Source organism: Tympanuchus pallidicinctus, unplaced genomic scaffold (genome assembly GCF_026119805.1).
Source record: "Tympanuchus pallidicinctus isolate F22 unplaced genomic scaffold, pur_lepc_1.0 scaffold15, whole genome shotgun sequence".
Classification (NCBI taxonomy): domain Eukaryota; kingdom Metazoa; phylum Chordata; class Aves; order Galliformes; family Phasianidae; genus Tympanuchus; species Tympanuchus pallidicinctus.
The window spans coordinates 8,838,968-8,858,069 of record NW_026294669.1 but is presented as its reverse complement, the minus strand read 5'-3'; the positions used below and the strand labels follow the sequence as shown (position 1 = coordinate 8,858,069).

Below are 19,102 nucleotides of genomic sequence, written 5' to 3'. Positions count from 1 at the left end.
TGGGGTTTGTTGCTATTTGGAACATAATAGGCAAGCATTCATTCTCTGTACAGCCAGCATACAAAAGGTGTAATAGCCACACACAGTGCAAACTCCATCATTGTAAATCAATTAGTAGTCCACGTAATGGACACCTGGCTACTGGACTAAAAAATGCACTTGATAATACAGGCAGATGGGTCATGAATAGGTTTTCCATTTATATATAAATGAGTATATCCACTAGAGACTGAAAGCTGAACAGACCAGCTTTCCAGCCAGAGGAGTGGAAGGTGAAATACTGTTACAATGTACTCTTCTATTTTGGATGTCTTCCTTCAGTGCCAAGGTGGCATTTTGTGACAGTGAATAGTTATTATGGACACAGCGCAGTGCCAGGACTGGGCAATTCTGCTCTTTTAGCTGAGGGCTTATATTGGTGGTGAATATGTGAAAAAAATCCTGCATTGAAAGTAAGTTTGGAATTTTGAGCAGGGTTTAATGGTTGCAGAATCCTCCCCGTCTGAACTAGAGACTAGGAAATCTTCTGTTTGCTTGAGGAGCAACATGCAGTTCTGGGAGCTGGAGCCTCAGCTGACAGTTCAACAGAGATTTCCTGTTATTAATCTGTCAGTTAGGATATGGTTCTCATTCTGAGCACTGACATCAGAGTAGGGGTGTGTTGGCTGAGTACCAGCAGCTGCAAGGAATGCAGATGATGAACTTTCTCCTTGCCAACAAATGTCAAATCCTTAAACATTTCACACAGTTAATATCTATTTGCCAGCTAGCAAACACTGTGAGCAGCAAAGCATAGATTTGAGCTCAGATTCTTTCCTTCCTCAAATAACACGCGTAGCGAGATGGGACGGCCCGTTTCCATCGCATGTCTTTCCATTTGCGTTTCAACCTTACAATAAGAGAGCTCTTCCCCCTGTTAATTACCTTAGCTGGATTTTGCCTGCATTCTCACAAAATATTCTTCTCTTGTCTGCATTCTTCCATCCACTCTCTCATGTTGGTCTCATTTGCGCACAAATGTCACAGGTTAAATGAAGACATCTTTGTAAAGCACAACCTTTAGGAGGTTTGTTGCAGAGGAAAGGATGCTGTGGGACTAACTCAGTGATGTAGCATTTGGCCCCACAGGTCCTAAATAAATGGTTAATTTTTGTAATGGAATTTTATAGGAGGTTTCTTTGGCAGATACTTTTATTTGTGTGTGTTTTTACTTTCTGCGTGTAGCAGAAATGCTAAGTCACAGCTTGAAGCAGTGATTGAGCACCTGGTGGGAAGGCAGGGCCAACCCAGAGTAGCTCAGGTGCATGCAATGCAGCTGAATGACCAGAAAGTTTGGAGCCAGGATCCACCCCTTCTCAGACCTCATTTAAGGGTTGGCAGTGGAGGTGAGGACTTCTTTCTAGAGTTCCTTGTGTAGCTGAGGTTTTCTGAGGGTGAGTAGGTTCTTTTCTTTGTTTCTATGGCTGTTGTATTTAGGTAAATCTTTGCATGTTGTGACCTGATGCCTTGCTGCTCTGCTGTTGTTGCTGTACTTTCTATTGTACTATACTGAGTTGCTGTTGGATCTTTAAAACTGAAAGCTTTGTAATCAGGTACTTTGAATTATCCTCGAAGATCCTGGGAGTTGATAAGCACGTATCAGTTTCATTGAAATGAGGGTAGAGGTGTTTTCTTTAAAAAAAATAAAATAAAGTACTATAGTATTTCATATGTGTTTTTAACTAGAGATCACCAAGTGCTCTAGAATGGTGAGTGCTAGAGGGCAACTGCCTGCTGCTTCAGGAAAATAATCCTGTTCCCACAGAAGAATGCAGTCATGGGAAGCTGCCACTTATGGATGAAGCACTTTATGAAGATTTGCTCTTCCTATATTTGCAGCTCTAGCTCTAAGAAAAAGGATAACAACTTCTCACAGATGGAGGAGTATTAAAAGAACCTGGGTTATGGACCAAGGCAGTAACGTTCTGTAAATGAAGATGTGAGAACCATCTTTAGGCTGGTGATTCTTTTCTTGCTGTTTATCTTTTTCTCCCTGACTTCCAGGTGAGTCTTTCTACAGAGACTTATTTATTTCTTTGTATTATGCATAAAAGCCCTATTTTAAGTCAGAATGTGTGAAGCTACCTGCTGTAGAATGAAGCCTTTACTTGAAAAGTTTGATAGGTGGTGTGTGAATTTTAGCTTCTAGTTCAATTGTTTTACAGTGTCTGTGTAGGTAATATCTCATTTACATGGACAGAATTGAGGTGATAAGCAGACTAAAATTTGCTCTTTGAAAACATGTAAGATTTGTTCTTGTGATGTGACAAATATCTAGCCAATAAGAAAAACCTTAATGGGGTATTTCTGTGCACTACATACAACTGAGTACAATTGTAGCGAGTTTCCACAAGGTAGGAATCATACCTGCTAAATCATAATAATTTCTGATGCATAACATACTAAAGAAAATACTGTGATCATAATGGGGTTTGGAAGCTATGTATGTGTTATGAAAAGCTAGGCTGTTAGCTTTATTTTTTCACTTGGTTTAACCTGCTGCCCTATTGTCCTCTTCTCAGTAGAGACTGAGGCAGGCTAGACTTTCTCCCTGAGTGGACAACTTATTTCACCTATGTGTACACTAACAACTCAGTTCTACCTGCTGTTCTTTAGTAATGGTAAGCAAACCAAACACTATTCAATAATAGAGGCTGAGTAGGTCCCTGCAAATGGGAAGCTGCATGCACTGTGTTCAAGTGTTCCTTGCTAGAGGTAATCTCATTGAAATGCTTTCAGATGTGTTTGGGATTGTGAATGGCTGCCAAAGGCAGAGCTTGCAGCAGGGGAAGTCTTAGATGAGGCTGAAGTGGTGGAACAGCTAAGAAGCTCTGCTCTGCCTTTTGGTTGTGGTGGTCTCTGGGTGTGGGAGAACATCAACAATTCTTTTTATCCTCTGAACTTCTGCTGATCAGTACAATCCAGATCTCAGCAGAGACAGAAGGGAGCTTGGACAATTTTCTGACTGCTCTAGGAATCCTCTCTTCTATGGAATCCTGCAAAACTCTTACCCATTCTTCAATTATACTGTTAATGGTTATGTATCTGTTCTTCCTGCTTCTCTAGATAAACTAGAATTCTACTCTTCTGTTTGTTGACACTTTAGTGTAGCTTCCTTCACTTGAGCTGTATTAACTCAGTGCAGCCTCTTTCTACTGTATCCCTTTTGTCTTCAAATCAGATTAAGATTGCTAGCTAGCATACTTCTTACGATGTTGTGTAGCTTCAAAAAAAATCATTGTAAAACATTTGATTTGGATAGAATAAATACAGGAATAAAAATCAAATAAAAGAGTGTAAAGTGGCAATATTTGGGATTGGAAACTTTTATCTGGTCCAGTGATAGAAGAGAAGAATGGGCAGCCTTTGAAGTATTTTGGATTGAAAAGGGAAATATTATCCTGCAGCCTTTGATTTAAAAACTCCGGATCCATCACCCTGTGCAGCAAGGAAAACCATCAGATTGCAAGTAGGCAGTAGAATTAGGAGGCTGTTTTGGGTCCAAGGCAAGACAACCTTGCACTAAGAGCAGAGAAATCGGGGAAAATTAATTACTGACATTCTGATAAAATACTACTTGATCCAGTACATGGGGGAAGATTGATTTCAAATATTTATTGGGTGGAAAAAAATCTCAAATCATGGGAATGATGGACTTTGCACTGGGGGGGGGAAAGCAGAATTCAGAGCTCAGACATCAAGTTCTTTCTTAAAACTTGAGCAGGTGCCTTTATTTTTTTTCTACATCATCCTGCTTTTTTAGGAGTAGATGGACTTGTATTTAGGTAATCGTGCTTTTGTGGGTTTTCTTAGGTGAAGAGCCTTGTTTAGTGTAACTTTGCATGTTACGTTGTTGCAATGTGTGATTTCACACAGCAGTCTGTTCCACTCCGTGGTCAGTTGAACATACTTGCATAGAAACATAGAATCACGAGGTCGGAAAGGACTTGCAGGACTGTCTAGTCTAACCATTCTCCTATCACCATTACTTTCCATGAAGCTACTAGCTGCATCTCGCCCTGGGGAGTGACTAGTTCATTGGCTGTGCCATGCAATCATATCACAAAAGCCTTGGGATTGTTGTTGTTTAATCTGCCTTTAATGAAGCCTGCCAGATCAGCTTACGCTGCTTGTCACTGTTTTCTGGCCTGGCTGCCTGAGCCTTGGCAAATATTTCTGCTTCTAAAACAAGGAAAGTACTGACCTTCAGCTGGGAGTGTTGACTGAAATTGAAATCTATGGGATGCTCAAACAGAAATCCACCTTTGATCTGTGTCCTGTGTGTGCTAGGCTAGGTGCAGTCAGATTGGTTTCAATTCCCACAATGACCATTTCCTTGGCTGACCTCAGGCAAGATCCATGCTGGGACTGAGATCAGGACCTACCTACTCTAGGGTAGGCTGGTGTTCAGGAACCATCGCTAGTGGAGTTGATTATTGAATCTTTGAGTACAGAAGTTGCCTTCTGTCTCTTTCCCAGTCATCCTTTGTGAGAAAGGATAGGTGAAGGCAGTGAATTCCAGATAATGGGTATGTTTGATTTTGATCTGGGGAGAGTATTTTCTTGTAACCCAGATAAGGATACCAAGTTCATGGATGCATGGCAAGATTTCTTTCTTGGTATTCCCCATTAGCGAAGTTAGTCAGTTCTCTGATAATGTGATGGCTTTTGTGAGTGCCATCCCTATGAATTACTGGAGCATAGAAGTCTAGACAAGGGCATCTGCAGCTCATGCAGTTTGAAACTGACATCCTGACCCCCTGCCTGTTTCTCTGTGAATCTGTCTCTCCCTTTATTTTCTGCTAAGATTTTTTCCCTGCCCAAATCACATCAATTCAAGTAGACAGAAAAAGGGCCTTTTCTTGGTAAGAGGACTATGGGAGGAAAGAGACATGTATCAAAAGCAGCATATATGATAAATGGTCAATATCCTGGAATTATATGTTGCTTTTTTTATGTAAAAGCCTAGCATGAAATGAATTGAGATGTCATGTGAAATAAAGATGTATCTGGAATAAGGAATGCAGTTTTGTACAAGCATTTCTACAGATGCTTCTCTCCATCTTTGAGGAAGGCCATTTGTAATGTTTTATTTGTAATACTGTTATTTTTCATAGGGCTGATATAATGTCATGGGAAAAATATGGGAAATGTATTATAAATACTGCTGGTATACTGTTTTAGATAGCCACTGTAAGTCTGCCTTTCTCAACTGTAAGGTAACTATCATGTTCAGTGACATGTGCCAAACAACATCCAGGTCACAGTAGCTGAATTCCATGTATTCTGAGCTTATTCTCTGAGAGACCATCACTGTACAACCTGAGCTGTCAAGTGAAGCTTGTAGTCCTGGGTTGAGATGACTCTTTGCTGGAAGGAAACAACAATTCACAAGCTACAGCTGCATCTGTGTGCTTGATGCCTGCTGTAAAAGCAAACCTGCCTTTTGTTAGTCTAACTGACTTCTCAGCAGTATCTCAGCCAAGTCACCTGTGAGATCAGTATCATGTTTTTTTGTTTTTTTTTCAGGTTTCAATATTCACATCAAAACATCATGTTGTGTACGGGGCGTTAAAGTGTTAATGCCCCAATTCCAGGCCTATCCCTGTACATTACAGCAGTCACGGGATCTGGCCCTGCTGGGTGGAGGGGCGCTCTCTTGCTGCCTTGCAGTGGGTGCTGGAGGTGCTTTCCTAGCCGTTCCAAGCTTTTCAGGTTTTACTTGGTCCTGGGAACTCTCTCTCCCATCTTGTCTGATTTATTAATCTCAATTTAAATTAAATTGTATTATATTGTGTTATCTTGTATTCCGGTATCATAGTAAAATAAGTTTTCCTCCATAGATTGTTGCTGCTGTTCTTCTCCGCCCTTCCTTCCTTCCCATTTTGTGGGACTGGGTTGGGGGGGAAAGGCAGAGGCTTACTGCCCCCCTGTCACAAGCATAGATTGATCTAGTCAACTCCATGACAGATTTTGGTGGAGAATGCAGGCATACCTGCTTTTTAGTTTTAGAATGAAATCTCTCTCTCTGCTCTTAGAGAGCTTTGTTAAGGAGCATTATCAGTAGTTCAGAATTCTGTGCTGGAAAAACTGACCTTGAAAGACTAGGCGTACTGCCAGTATTCTGGGATATTTGTAAACTGAGCACTACTTAGTCTGGGTAGTGCCTTTTTCTTTTTTTTTTTTCTTCCCCTCCTCTTGTTAGCTTCAATTCATTAACCCCTTTTTAGCAGGCACCAGTGATGAACCCACTCTTTATCATGGGGGGCGTTGTGTAAAGGATTAAAAGCAATGGTGTTACTGGCAACCTACTGGCCAATAATCAATGTCATAATTACTTGTTGTGGAATTGTGTTCATATATAAGGGATAGTAGAGTATATTGGACTGTGTGGATTTGATGGCCTGGCACATCAGAACCACTGAAATATAAGGCACTGGTGGATACTGGTGCACAGTGCACTCTGATGCCCTCGAGTCGTGAAGGGACAGAATCAATCCATACTTCTGGAGTGACCAGGGGCTCTCAAGAATTGACTGTGTTGGAGGCTGAGATAAGCCTCACTGGTAAGGACTGGCAAAAGCATCCTATTGTGTGAGGCCCAGGGGCTTTGTATATTCTAGGTATTGATTATCTCAGAAGGGGGCATTTCAAGGATCCTATGGGGTATGGAAGGGCCTTTGGAATAGCTGCTGTGGACACAGACAACATTAAGCAGCTGTCTGTTTTGCCTGGCCTGTCAGAAGATCTGTCTGTTGTGGGATTGCTACAAGTAAAAGAGCAACAGGTACTGATTGCTACAAAAATCAGAAATCTGTGTAGCTTGAAATTCCCAGGTAACTAAAGAATTTTTAGGATAAGAAATGCAAGTGGTGTAATGTTCCTGCTTAGGCTAATTTAATGGAAGTATGCCAGTAGTAGTGAGATGCCTAATGCCCCTTCATGTTAATATATGCTTGATAAAGCAGCAAGTGATCACAAATTAAGTATTTGCATAGGTAAGTGAAGATGGATCCAAGTTCATACTGCTTCAGTGGTGAGCTGGGAAGAGTACCTCAAGGATAGAGCTGTACTCATTTTTCTGTCTTGTTTCAACTGGGATGGAATTGTTTTGTTTTTTTTTCTTTTTTCAGAGTATCTGGTACACTGGTATGTTTTGGCTCTAGAAGAAAAACAGTGTTGATAACACACTGATATTTACATTTGCTGCAAAGCAGCATTGCACAGAGCCAAGGCCATTCTTATCAAAGGGCCCAAGGAGCTGGGAGGGAACAGAGTTAGGAGAACTGACTGAAACTGGACAAAGGGATATTCCATATTGTATAACATGTGGAAGGAGTTCTGAAGGGGAGGAGTTAATTGAGCTCTCTTCTGCTGCTTGAGGGGCTTGCTGGGTATAGGTTAAGGGGTGGTGAGCAATTACTTTGTATCACTTTTATGAATTTGTTATATACATTCATATATAAAAATACTTGTTATCCTTTTACTATTCTCTAAGTAAATAGGTATATCTCAACCCATGAGTTCTATTTTTTTTTCCTGTTTCTCTCACCCAACCTCCTGGGAGGCGAGGGGAGTGAGCCAGCAACTATGTGGTGCTTAGCTACCAGCCGTGTTAAACCATAGCACTTGCCCTGTGATTTTTTTTTTTTTTCAAACAGAAGTCACTGATTTTTTGAGTAAACAGGTATTTCTGATTTCTTAACCATTTGACTTGTGATTTCACTTGCCAGTAAAGACGCTATCTGCAGGTGTGGCTGGCAGGAGACACAGCCCCTACCTGTTTCACAGTGTTCACTATCTGTTATATGACCACCACTTCATGTCTTCAGCTGCTGGCTTAGAATGCCAAGCCTTTCTCAGCTTGCGCAGCCCCAGTGCCAGGGGCCCCATTTTCCATCTCTCAGATAGAATCATAGAGTGGTCTGCATTGAAAAGGATCATGAAGATCATCTAGTTTCTACCCCCTGCTATGTGCAGAGTCACCAGTCTGCCTAGAGCCACATCCAGCCTGGCCTCAAATGCCTGCAGGGATGGGGCATCCACAGCCTCCTTGGGCTGTTCCAGTGCTTCACCACCCTCTGTGTGGAAGAACTTCCTCCTGATATCTAACCTAGGCCTCCCTTGTCTTAGTTTAATACCATTTCTCCTTGTCCTATCACTATCCATTTTCATAAAAGATAGGATCTGGTAGATCTGTTCTCCATACCATGGCTGTGGGTAGGTTTGTCTCCTTGAGCTGAGCGGAAAGCCGTATAGGCAGCACTTTGCTGTTTCAGGTTTTGCTCCACCGCATGCCATGCCTCACTGACTTGTACAGCTCTTTTCAGGCACTTCCTCAAGTTTTAATGTGGCACAACTTCATAATATGTAATAAGCAGCACTGAGGCTGATAGTTCAGTTTTAAACAGAGTAGATGTAGTGAGATCCCTGTTGCTGGAAGAATAAATAGGCTGAAAAATCCTCTGCACTTCAATATGCAGTATTGATTGCTGCACTGTGTCATAATGTCAGCTGTAGCCTTCCTTCCTTCTCAGTTCCCACACAGTAACACTTTCTTTGAGGTGAAAACCAACTGCCTGTCGTTTCTGCAGAAACCACTCCCAGCTGAGACAGGTGCCTCCAGAGGCAGTAAAGGGAATAGAAATGAGAGGCAGGTGTGCATGGTTGTCATATCATCCTGCAGCATCCCTGCAATGATGCAAATTCAGTCACACATTTCTGGGTTTATGTTAAGTTTGTAGATGTGGGCTGTGTGACTGGCACCTTCTCTTGGCACGTTAATTCTGTCTGCCTCTCACTTCTACAGAGCTGGTTGTGCAGATGGAGGTACAGAAATGCCCTGCATCGGCAGTGAAGTGACCACATCTGTTAAGGAAGTTTTGAGCTCTAGGAGTCGCTGTGCATGGGAGGATTGAAAGGGTGAGAATTTCCCCCTTTTATTAACTCTGCTTTTCTGAAAGAAGTCAGCAAAAACAGGTATGGAAATAATTCCTTCCGGAGAGGGGTATTCTGGGATGATTTGTCAGCTAATTGGATACTTTTTGGATACAAGCACATGTTGCTTGGCAAAATGTGTAAGTAAAGGTCAGGACGCTTTGAGAAGGAATTAAGTCCTGAGATTAGTTAGCTGATGATGGAAAGAGTCATTACTTTAATGTCACTGAAGGCAAGTATGGATTTGCATTTCTGAAGTCCTTTTGCCTTTTTTTTTTTTTTTTTTTGAAATGGAGTTGACTGATTTTATTTTTTCTTCAAGAGCAGTAAAATGATGTTCATTCAGGGCTTAATGTGGCCATACCTACAGGTTAACACACTGGAAATATCTTCATTCTGTCATCTCTCTGCTGCTCTATGGGGAAAGCAGGCTGACATGGTTATTAAATCTGGCAGCTGTGTTGTGTGCACATAGGAATTGAGCAGAGTACAGCATATAGAAAACCAGTGGCTTCCTTTCACTGCTACAAGGCTTGAAAGGCAGACTAAAAAGCTTTCTCCTTTTGTAATCACCAGTTGCTGGAACAGAGCACGAATACTACAAATACAGTGGCAAACGTAAGTATTCTTTGCTCGTGCACTGCTTTCAGATTGCTAATGGGGGATTTCTATCTTGGTGTTCTGCTTGAAAAAGCAGAGGGTTGAAAGCTGAAGCCATCCTGAGAGTGAATGGTTCAGTGCAGTTTTTGTTTTGGCTTTCAGTGGAGGAGCTGCTGAGGGGAAGGGATGTGTGAAAGTTTTGCAAAAAAAAATAGTTTGCAGTTGTATGTTAAATAAAATGACTTTCATTTGCTGTGGAAGGGTTCTGTCTTTGGGGTGATGACCAGGCAGCCTCTGTTGTTGTGTTTTGTGACTTAGAAACTTGCTAAAGATACACTGTAGCCCCAGTGATATTCTCCATTCAGCAGCAGTGTATTAGGGCCGTGACTACCACGGCAGCTCCTGTGATGTCTACACAGTATTTGGAAGCTGTGACTGGGTCAAGTCTGAAGGAAGCCAAGCTCAACCTTGTGATCTGTGAGACTTAACTGCCCAGGATGATACAGCTGTTAAGCCTCACACTTTCAACTGTCCTCATCTGTAAACTGAAACCCAATGAAGTCTTAATTGGTGGTGTACAAGCTGAGAGTCATTTAAAGATAAATTAGAAACTCTACCTGTTTGCAGATTGATCTTCTCATGCCTTTAGTTTTGTCTGTTTTAACTTTGCATATTAGTAGTGTTGCACTGCTGTCTACGTGCATCCATATATAGATAAGTTTTCCTGAATGAGCGTGGGTCAGTTCATTTTGCCTGATGTCTATGTTGCAATCCGGAGTTCTCAGAAGAGATAAAGTTATTCTAGGAAACTGTTACAGAGAGATGAAATAAATCTGTTGAAATATTAATAGAATGTGAGGGGACATTGTTATTCCTAGGAGCACAGACTGCAGGTGATAAATTTTATTTTTTTACCTCCAAACTCTGTCTTGTCACACTTTCAGCTCTGATTATAATTAATGTTAGTGTTATTACCTCAGCTTGTGCAGTGTTGACTGGAGGCAGATTTGAGTGCTGATGCACAGTGAAGTCAATTTTAATTAAGCATTACAGTGATGTTTCCTGTCTGTATGGAATATGGTTGAACTTTTCATAATTTGCAGGTGAGGATGTCTTTTCCCCTCTGTGGAATACTTGAAATGCTGAAATCAAGTACTACAAGTATGTAAGGTTAATATGTAAGAGTACAAGATTGTCTGTATGAAGCTCCAAAGTTCAGCTAGCCCAGTATCCTGTGTCTAACAGCAGCCAAAGCAAATGCTTATTTAGGAAACATCAAACAAGACAAACTTGTAGTGTACATTTCACAAGACATCCTTCTGTCCTTGAAAAAGCTGCAGTTCAGTGCCTGGCTCAGCCTTAAAGAGCTCTCTGTGTTTAGCAGCCTTCATATATGTTGTAATTCTTTTTCAACATCTGTAGATTTAGTTGAGCATAAAATCCTGTGGTATGTTCATTACAAATTGCTTGAAGATATGAAGATGTTCCTTAGTTCATTTTGAGTCTTCTAATGTCTTTGTGTGACATACACAGAAAATGTGACATTTCATAGAAAAGAAGTATAAATTAATCCCTTGTTTATGTAACAACCAGAATTGGTCACCCTCATGGTAGAACAGTCAAGGAGAAAGAAACTTGCTCACTGGGTGTTGCTTGTTTACTGGATAAGTACATAATGTAGGATATACAGATATCTGGGACTCAGTCCTGCTTCTGGGAGGTGTTTTTGGTTCTCTGTAACACTTAAAAACAGGACAGATATTTTTATTGTGGTCATTTTCAGAGGGAAAAAAAAATATTCAAAGAAAACAATATTTTAAAACGAGCCTGACCTGAGAGACCTAAACCAATCTTCTAATCACCTTCCTCTTTCGGAGCAAAATAATTTAGATTAAGCAGTAGTATGTGATTTTCATATAGTGAAGCTAGCAGCAGCATATTGAGACCTACTTTAATTCTGAATGTCTTTGATATTTTTTACTGTATGGTTTATAAATGTTTTGCTGTACTCTTCAGTTCTTGGAATCTCCAATATTACTGGCACATAGATGTTGATGGGATTTTTTTTTTTCTGTTTAGAGATGTTTCAATACTTTCTGAATAGTTCAGTAGTGGAGGATAAAGCATCGCTAAGAAAAACGTCCATGCTTCAGTCATCACTGAGTATTGAGAGTTCTGAGTTGTTTCCAGTTGTCTGCTCTGGAGCCAATACTAAAATATCTGCCAAGAGGTGCTCAGTGTGACTGCAGTGCTTACAGCTAATATACTGTAAGCATCAGCTGCTGCCCCTGTATAGACACTTAGTGAATCTCTACAAGGCTCTGTGTATGGAATGTAGATGCCCTAATTACTCGTTTGTTGTATACACACAGACACCGTATAGAAAATGAGTGGCTAATGTGTATACCCAGATTTCTCTTTTTTTTTTCTGGTGATTTTTTTCTTTCATAAGCCACTGTAAAACTGATTCATTAAGGTATATAAGATGAAATAATCTGTAAAAGGATAAGATGGGACTTGAAATTCTGGATACCTCCTATGACATTACTGGAAATGCAGTAAATGAATTGGTGACTTGTTCTTAAATCTTATTCACAGATATGTCTGCAAATTGAAGATAGCTCTTTCAATTTTTTTTTTCAGTTGCAAAATTACATTCCTGCTAATCTACACATGAACTGTGAAAACACGAGGGTTACCCCAAAAGTAATGGCAAGGTAATGGCTGTTTTAGTGAGGATCTCACGTGGATCGACTGCAACAAGGGATCTTGGCAGAGAGGTGAACAGAACCAACCCCCTAAGCTGCGGTGCTCGGTCAGCGCGGCAGCCCCAGATCCCCTCCCGGTCAGGCAAGAGCCGTGCCTGAGCCGGAGCGGAGCTGGGAGTGATGGCAGCCAACCCTCTGCCTGTATAAAAGCAACTCCTTTTAGGGAGCGCAGCAACACAGGAGCGCCGCTATCAGGCTGTGCAAACAGGGCGCGCTTGTCTGACAGGCAGTTAGCACAGGCAGTTCTCGCGGGGGAGGAGGGTGGCGATCAGGGAGGGGTCCTGTCCTTTCCTCCCCTTTTCTCTCTCCCCTCCTCTCTACTCCTTTGAAAACTCTAAAATGTGCTGCTGCCTCTTACAATTACCATGGTGGGCACCTGACATAGCAGCTGGCCTGAGGCTGCAACCCAGACTAAGGGGGGACAGCCTATGTGGGCTCATGTGGGCATCCTGAGGGGGGAAGGGGCAGTCCAGACTGACTGTGGGGATCTCTGGTGTCTTGAGTTCCCCCGGGTCCTGAGGGAGGGGAGAGCTGTTGTGAGTGTTGGGTATGTTTGTGTGCTGAGGGAACTGACAGGTGATTGCTGAACTGCTCTCTGTCATCTTTGACAGGTCTTGGAGGAAAGAAGAGGTACCTGAAGACTGGAGGATAGCCAGTGTCACTACAAAAAGGGCAAGGAGGAGGATCTGGGAAACTACAGGCCAGTCAGTCTCACCTCTGTTCCTGGGAAAGTGATGGAACAGCTTGTTCTGGTTGCACCTCCAAACAATTGGAAGAGAAGGTCATCAGGAGCAGGATGGATGGGGATCAGCATGGATTCACCAAGGGGAAATCATGCTCAACCAACCTCGTAGCCTTCTGTGATGGCATCTCTGGCTGGGTAGATGTGGGGAGACCTGTGGATATTGTCTATGTTGATGTCAGCAAGGCTTTTGATACTGTCGCCCACATCATCCTGATAGTGACGCTGAGAAAGTGTGGGATAGATATGTGAGCAGTGATGTGGGTTGAGAACTCGCTGAGCTCAAAGGGTGGTGATCAGTGGTGCAGAGTCCAACTGCAGACCTGTGACTAGCAGTGTTCCCCAGGGGGTCAGTGATGGATCTCATCTTGTTCAATATCTTCATCAATGACCTTGATGAGGAGATAGTGTCCACTCTCAGCAAGTATGCTGATGATACAGAGCTGGGAGGAGCGGCTGACACACCTGATGGCTGTGCTGCCATTCAGCAAGACCTGGATAGGCTGGAGAGCTGGGCGGTAAGAAACCAGATGGGGTTTAATAAAAGCAGATGTAGAGTCCTGCACCTGAGAAGAAATAACTGCAATTATCAGTACAGGTTGTTGCATGACCTAGAGAGGAGCTCTGCAGAGGACCTGGGGCTCCTAGTGGACCAAAGGTTGGCCATGAGGCAGCAGTATGCCCTTGTGGCCAAGAGTACCAATGGAATCCTGGGGTGCATTAAAAGAAGCATGGCCAGCACATCAAGAGAGAGGTGATCCTCCCCCTCTGCTATGCCATGGTGAGGCCTTACCTGGAATGGACAGGGGAAATGGCTGTTAACTGGAGCATAGGAAGTTCTGTGCCAACATGTGAAAGATGGAGGGTGGTGGAGCACTGGAGCAGGCTAACCAGAGAGGCTGTGGAGTCTCCTCTGGAGGCATACCTGTGCAGTCTGCTGTAGGAATCCTGCTTTTGCAGGGGGGTTGGACACAATCTTTAGAGGTCTCTTCCAACCCCTAGGATTCTGTGACTGTAGACATTAGGTGGGACAGTGATATTTGAATTGCATAAGGTGTAAGGCTTCTTCCCAGGTGATGTTTGAAGTTTCTGAGACCAAATTGAGATCATTTTGGATTTTGCAATAGAACCTATGTATCCAGTATTTTTGTGATGTGTATCTGTATGCTTTTGTTAATAAAATCTTCGTAGTTTGAATAATTTTCCCATATTTGCACTCAATCAATATCAGCTTGAAGAAAATCTGACTGTACTAATTCTGACATAGGGCTGTTTCACAGTATGTACTTACTGCTGTTGAAGTATTATTGCTGAAGCTTAGACTTTTCTGCATGGCAGTCCTTATCAACCAATTTGTCATTACAGATTAGTAAATTAGTTGAGAACTGGCATGTTGTGGATTCCCATCTTTGGCACACAACACCACTTGCAGAAGTTGCCACTACTCAAATGTGTGAGATTGAGATGCGCAAGACCATGTAGCATTTGTCTTGACAAATGTGACTTTGAATGCTAAGCAGAGCTAAGCAGAGGACCATCATGCAGTAGTGCAAAGAATCTCTGTGCGGTGATTGTCTTCTCTTTCTGTGTTTTGATAGGACTGTATGCTGGCTGGGACCTGCTGGATTTCTTGGCATTTCCTCCATATTGCCTTCACATGTGCAACGGTAGTTATGGACCTCCTAGATTGTCAAACAAGTGGAATTTTTATTTGAAAACTTGGACCTAATTTTCATTATAATTTGCTCATTCTATGCATTGTGCAGCTCCTTTGCAAATTAGTCTTGAAATAGAAATTTATCTCCATGTGCTCTCAGTGCACAAGCAACATTAAAGATGCAGTGTCTACGTTTTGAGTATGTGCATTATGCTGGATATATCCTTACAGCAACTTTTCTCCTAAGAATCGCTCAGATCTCCTCAGAGAGGAATGCCCTTAAAGCAGTGGTGTTCAGAGAGTATATTGGTTCTGTACAGGTTGTTTACAATTCAGTAGTCTGCCAAAGAATTCTTGAAGTTTTGTTTTCTGAAATGTGGCTCAGTGCCCTGCTATGCTCTTGAAATTCAACCGATGAGTTACTGCTGTGGTGATGCATATAGGTACTTTATTCAATCACTGATTACTTTATGAAGTCCTTCAGACTTATAAATAATAAGTCAATGAGATTTTTCATTGTTTGCAGATGCTGAAAACTATTATAAGTTGCATGAACAGTAACAGCCATACGTGACAGAATTAACACTTGAAATTGCTTAATGTTTCCTTGTACAGTTAAACCTTAAAATAGCTTTATTGCTGGAGAGGGGAAAAAAAGCAGGCAGAATACTACTTAATTTATCCTAGTTACTGTGCTTTTGTCAGTATGGCTGGAATTGGATTCCTTTGGAATGAACTTAAACTAGAAGACAAACTCTCAGGGTCTCATCAGAGCATGAATCAGTTCTGACTGTATAATGCATAGCAGAACAGAAAAACAAACAAAACCAGAACGCAGCAACAAAAAGACACCTGTACAATTGAATATAGGTGTTGTCTAAAAGACATTGCTGGAGCTCTGAAACTAATCATTAGTGCAATAATCATTAGGATGTTGTTCTTTCTTACAAATATCAAAGGTTGAACTGTCTGCTAGGGTCTTGGGAACAATCAAGTGAAAGTGACCTTCTGTCTCAAACTGTGATCATCCTATTCACAATGATAGCTAAGACTTCAGTTTGTCATTTACTTTCTAGTATTCATTTAGCTGTAAGAACAAAGAAACTGCAACTCTGATGTGATTTTTGACTCTGATGTTAGAAAAACATCAGCAAATTGTTCCTGCCAAACATGCAGAGTCTTTGCTCTCAGAAGCTATAAAATGTCTTAAGACAGACTCTTTAAAATCTATTGATTCCAGTGGGAAATCTCACTGCAAAATTTAAGAAGCCTGATTATAGTGCCCTCGTTACTTGAGTCTTGCAAGCCAGACAGTTCACAGGAAAGGGACAAAGAAGAGGTCTAAAAGGATTATATTACTTTTTAATTGCTCTTTGTTATGCCTAATGGAATACATCCTATCTTTAGCAAGACTTTATCATTCTGTGAAGGTTCAACTGAAGATGTACTTGTGTTGCACAACAGGTAATAGCACTGTGGCTTTGAGATGCCTGTTCTTGCTCATGGTTTAAGTGGTCTTAGGAGAAGGATAAAGGTCTTGAGACATTTTGTATTTACTGAAAGGCTCTTTAAAGGTGAGTAACCCTGCTACTCTATTTCAGGGCACAAACAGCTTGAGCAGCAGGACAGGGTTAAAGTTGTGAGGTTCAATCAAGTAAAGTGCAAGGTTTTGCACCATGGTTGTGCTAGCTCTTGCTATCATTATGTGTCAGGGGATGAAAGGATTTTGCACGGCCCTGTGAAAAGGATTTGGAGGTACTGCTGTACAGCAAGCTGAATGTGAGCCAGCAATGTGTCCTCACAGCACGGAAAGCCGACTGTGTTCTGGGCTGCATCAAAAGAAGCATGGCCAGCAGGGAAAGGGAGGTGGTCCTGCCCCTCTGTGCTGGTGAGACCTCACTTGGAGTCCTGCATCCACATGTGGAATCCTCAGTGCAGGAGAGACACGAACCTGTTGAAGCACATCTAGAGAAGGGCCACAGAAACAATCCGAGGGATGGAACACCTCTACTGCAAGGACGGGCTGAGAGAGCTGGGGTTGTTAAGCCTGGAAAAGAGAAAGTTCTGAGGTGACCTGATAGCAGTCTTTCAGTATCTAAAGTGGGGCAATGGGAAATAAGGGGACAGACTCTTTGGCAGGGTCTGTTGTGATAGGAGAAGGGGAAATAGTTTCAAATTAACAGATGGATGTAGATTGGATATGAGAAAAAGATGTTTTAAAATAAGGGTGGTGAGGCACTGGAACAGGTTATCCAGAGAGGTGGTGGATGCACCCCATTCCTGGGGACTTTCAAGGTCAGGCTGAACTTGGATCCAAACAACCTAACCTAGCTGTGGGTATCCGTGTTCATTGCAGGGGAGCTTGGAAGTTCCCTTCCAACTCAAATGATTCCCCTGCCAATCTATGCACTTGTCTTCCCAATAGTAGTTCTTATGGAGTAATTAGCATAGATAATCATCCTCCAGAATAACAGCTATGTTCTATTGGTTCTATTTCTCTACTTTTCCAGAGTTCAGGTCTCTAGAGAAGAGCAAGAAACAAATAGGAAGAATGATAGGGTGACACTAGAAGGAGAAATCATTGCTGTTCTTCAGTATCAAACTATAGATAAAAAGGGTACAGTCTTCTCTTGTGACTTTTCTGTAAAACTACCTGAGCTCAAGTAGGTGTCATTGGAGTGAACTACTGATACTACAGCTCTGAGAACTGTTTCTCTGCTTTGAAGTGCAAATAAGGCTGGGGCATGCCCTTCACGATGAGTATCTGTATGGTAAGTAGGCAATGAATACTATCATAATATGTCCAAACAAACCTTTAAGAGCTAGGTTACTGATTAAGGCAGCAACATATTCTAAAAGTTTTTGGGCAGAAGTTGATCTAATGTACATGACTGTTAAAGACCTGAACGCTGTGGAGTATTGTATATTCATGCAGAGTGGGAGCAGACCTTGCTGGATAACCTGCTGGTGCCAACAAGATCCATTTTAAGAACAGAATCATTTGTATTTATTTAAAGAACTGTACTAAAATATTAAAATAAACTTCTCATGATACTGTACTAGAATACGTTCCTCTGTAAATGCGCTTTGGAGTGCTTGCCCCAAACTAGCAATGCCAGTTAATTTGAATACCAGAAGCATGCATAAACGTTGTCTGATCTTTCTCTCAGTGCCTAATCCGAGCCCAGCTGTGCTGCCCTGGGTCTGGGTGTTACCTTACCTTCTCCTATTCATCTAGCGGGCTGTTACTTTGTATTTTGATAGTGTTCAACAGCAAATTCTGCTGACGACAACCGTTACATTTTAACATCTTTCCCAACACGTGCCAGACAGTGCCAAAAAACAAAAAACAAAAGGCTTTTGAACTTCATGCCACTCCAGTGGATTGTTATTTTTTTTTAATATCAAATTAAGACTGTAGAGTTCCATGATTTTGCTGGCCCCTTGTTTTACTTTGGTTTGTGATTGCCCTTGAGCAGTGAAGGTCAGCATATTCGTTGCTGCAATTCTTATTTTTCTTAAAAAACAAAAGCATTTATGTGGATTTCACATAGTAGTAGTGGCATTCACAATTTATGAATTTGTGATTTTCATATCCTCTAAAGAGAATTGATACTGTCAGTGAAAACGTGCTCAATGTTGCAGTTTGCAGGTAAAAGACAGGAGGGTGATGATCACTGAGCATAAAGGATGCTGATGTATTCAAACAACATTGTTTTGAAAATAATATAAGAATTGCCATAAGCTAAGCTTTAGAAATGCATAACATCCTTTATCTTAAGTTGGATAACATTGTTTAACAAAACTTTTTACAGTTTTGTAGGCATTGAATCCAGAGATGTTTCTGTCTCTCTGGAGGTAATTGTGCCACCATTTAGGAAACGCCTGCTACTCTGCAACTTTGGTTTGTTTGTACAGATTTGTGCATTGCTTTTGCACCAGAGATTCCAGTGGGTTTGTAATAATTACCACTTCTGAAATCATGCTCAGTGCTATAAAGATACATTGTGCTTAAAGGAAGAAAAACAGTTTGCATAGGGCGAGGAGCCTTATATACAGCCTATACTTTTAAATGGCACTTAGAAAACTTTTTTTTTTTTCTGTAAACAGGTAAGGTATGGGATAACTTGTCAAGGAAGTTTCTATAATTTTTGGCCTTAATGCTAGATAAGATCAAGGTAAGGGGGAACCAAAAAGGGCTTTGGGCTAAGGGAATCACCAGAGGCTTCTAACAGTTTGTTTAGCTGCCATTGACCCCAGGGTGCTTGCAGCCTTCAGTACAGCTTGACCCTTATTCGGAAGGGTTAAGCATCCTCTCACTTGGCCCTAGAGAGAGGCCTGTACATAAACACAGCATGC

General features: G+C 41.7%; 1 protein-coding gene and 1 long non-coding RNA gene across 5 annotated transcripts in view; one reads left to right on the top strand and one right to left on the bottom strand.

Moving 5' to 3' along the window:
* LOC128076679 (protein mono-ADP-ribosyltransferase PARP14-like) overlaps nt 1-19,102 on the bottom strand; it is an 86,385-nt gene that overhangs the window by 4,451 nt on the left and 62,832 nt on the right. The window lies entirely within an intron of this gene.
* LOC128076682 (uncharacterized) lies at nt 1,740-14,230 on the top strand. 4 transcript variants are annotated; one of them, XR_008204616.1, is made up of 4 exons: nt 1,740-2,043; nt 8,849-9,594; nt 12,175-12,356; nt 12,956-14,230. It is a non-coding gene; the product is annotated as an uncharacterized LOC128076682 (long non-coding RNA). The 4 variants fall into 4 exon arrangements; XR_008204617.1 differs by lacking the exon at nt 1,740-2,043 and having other exon boundaries at nt 8,457-9,594; nt 12,220-12,356; XR_008204615.1 differs by lacking the exon at nt 1,740-2,043 and having other exon boundaries at nt 8,460-9,594.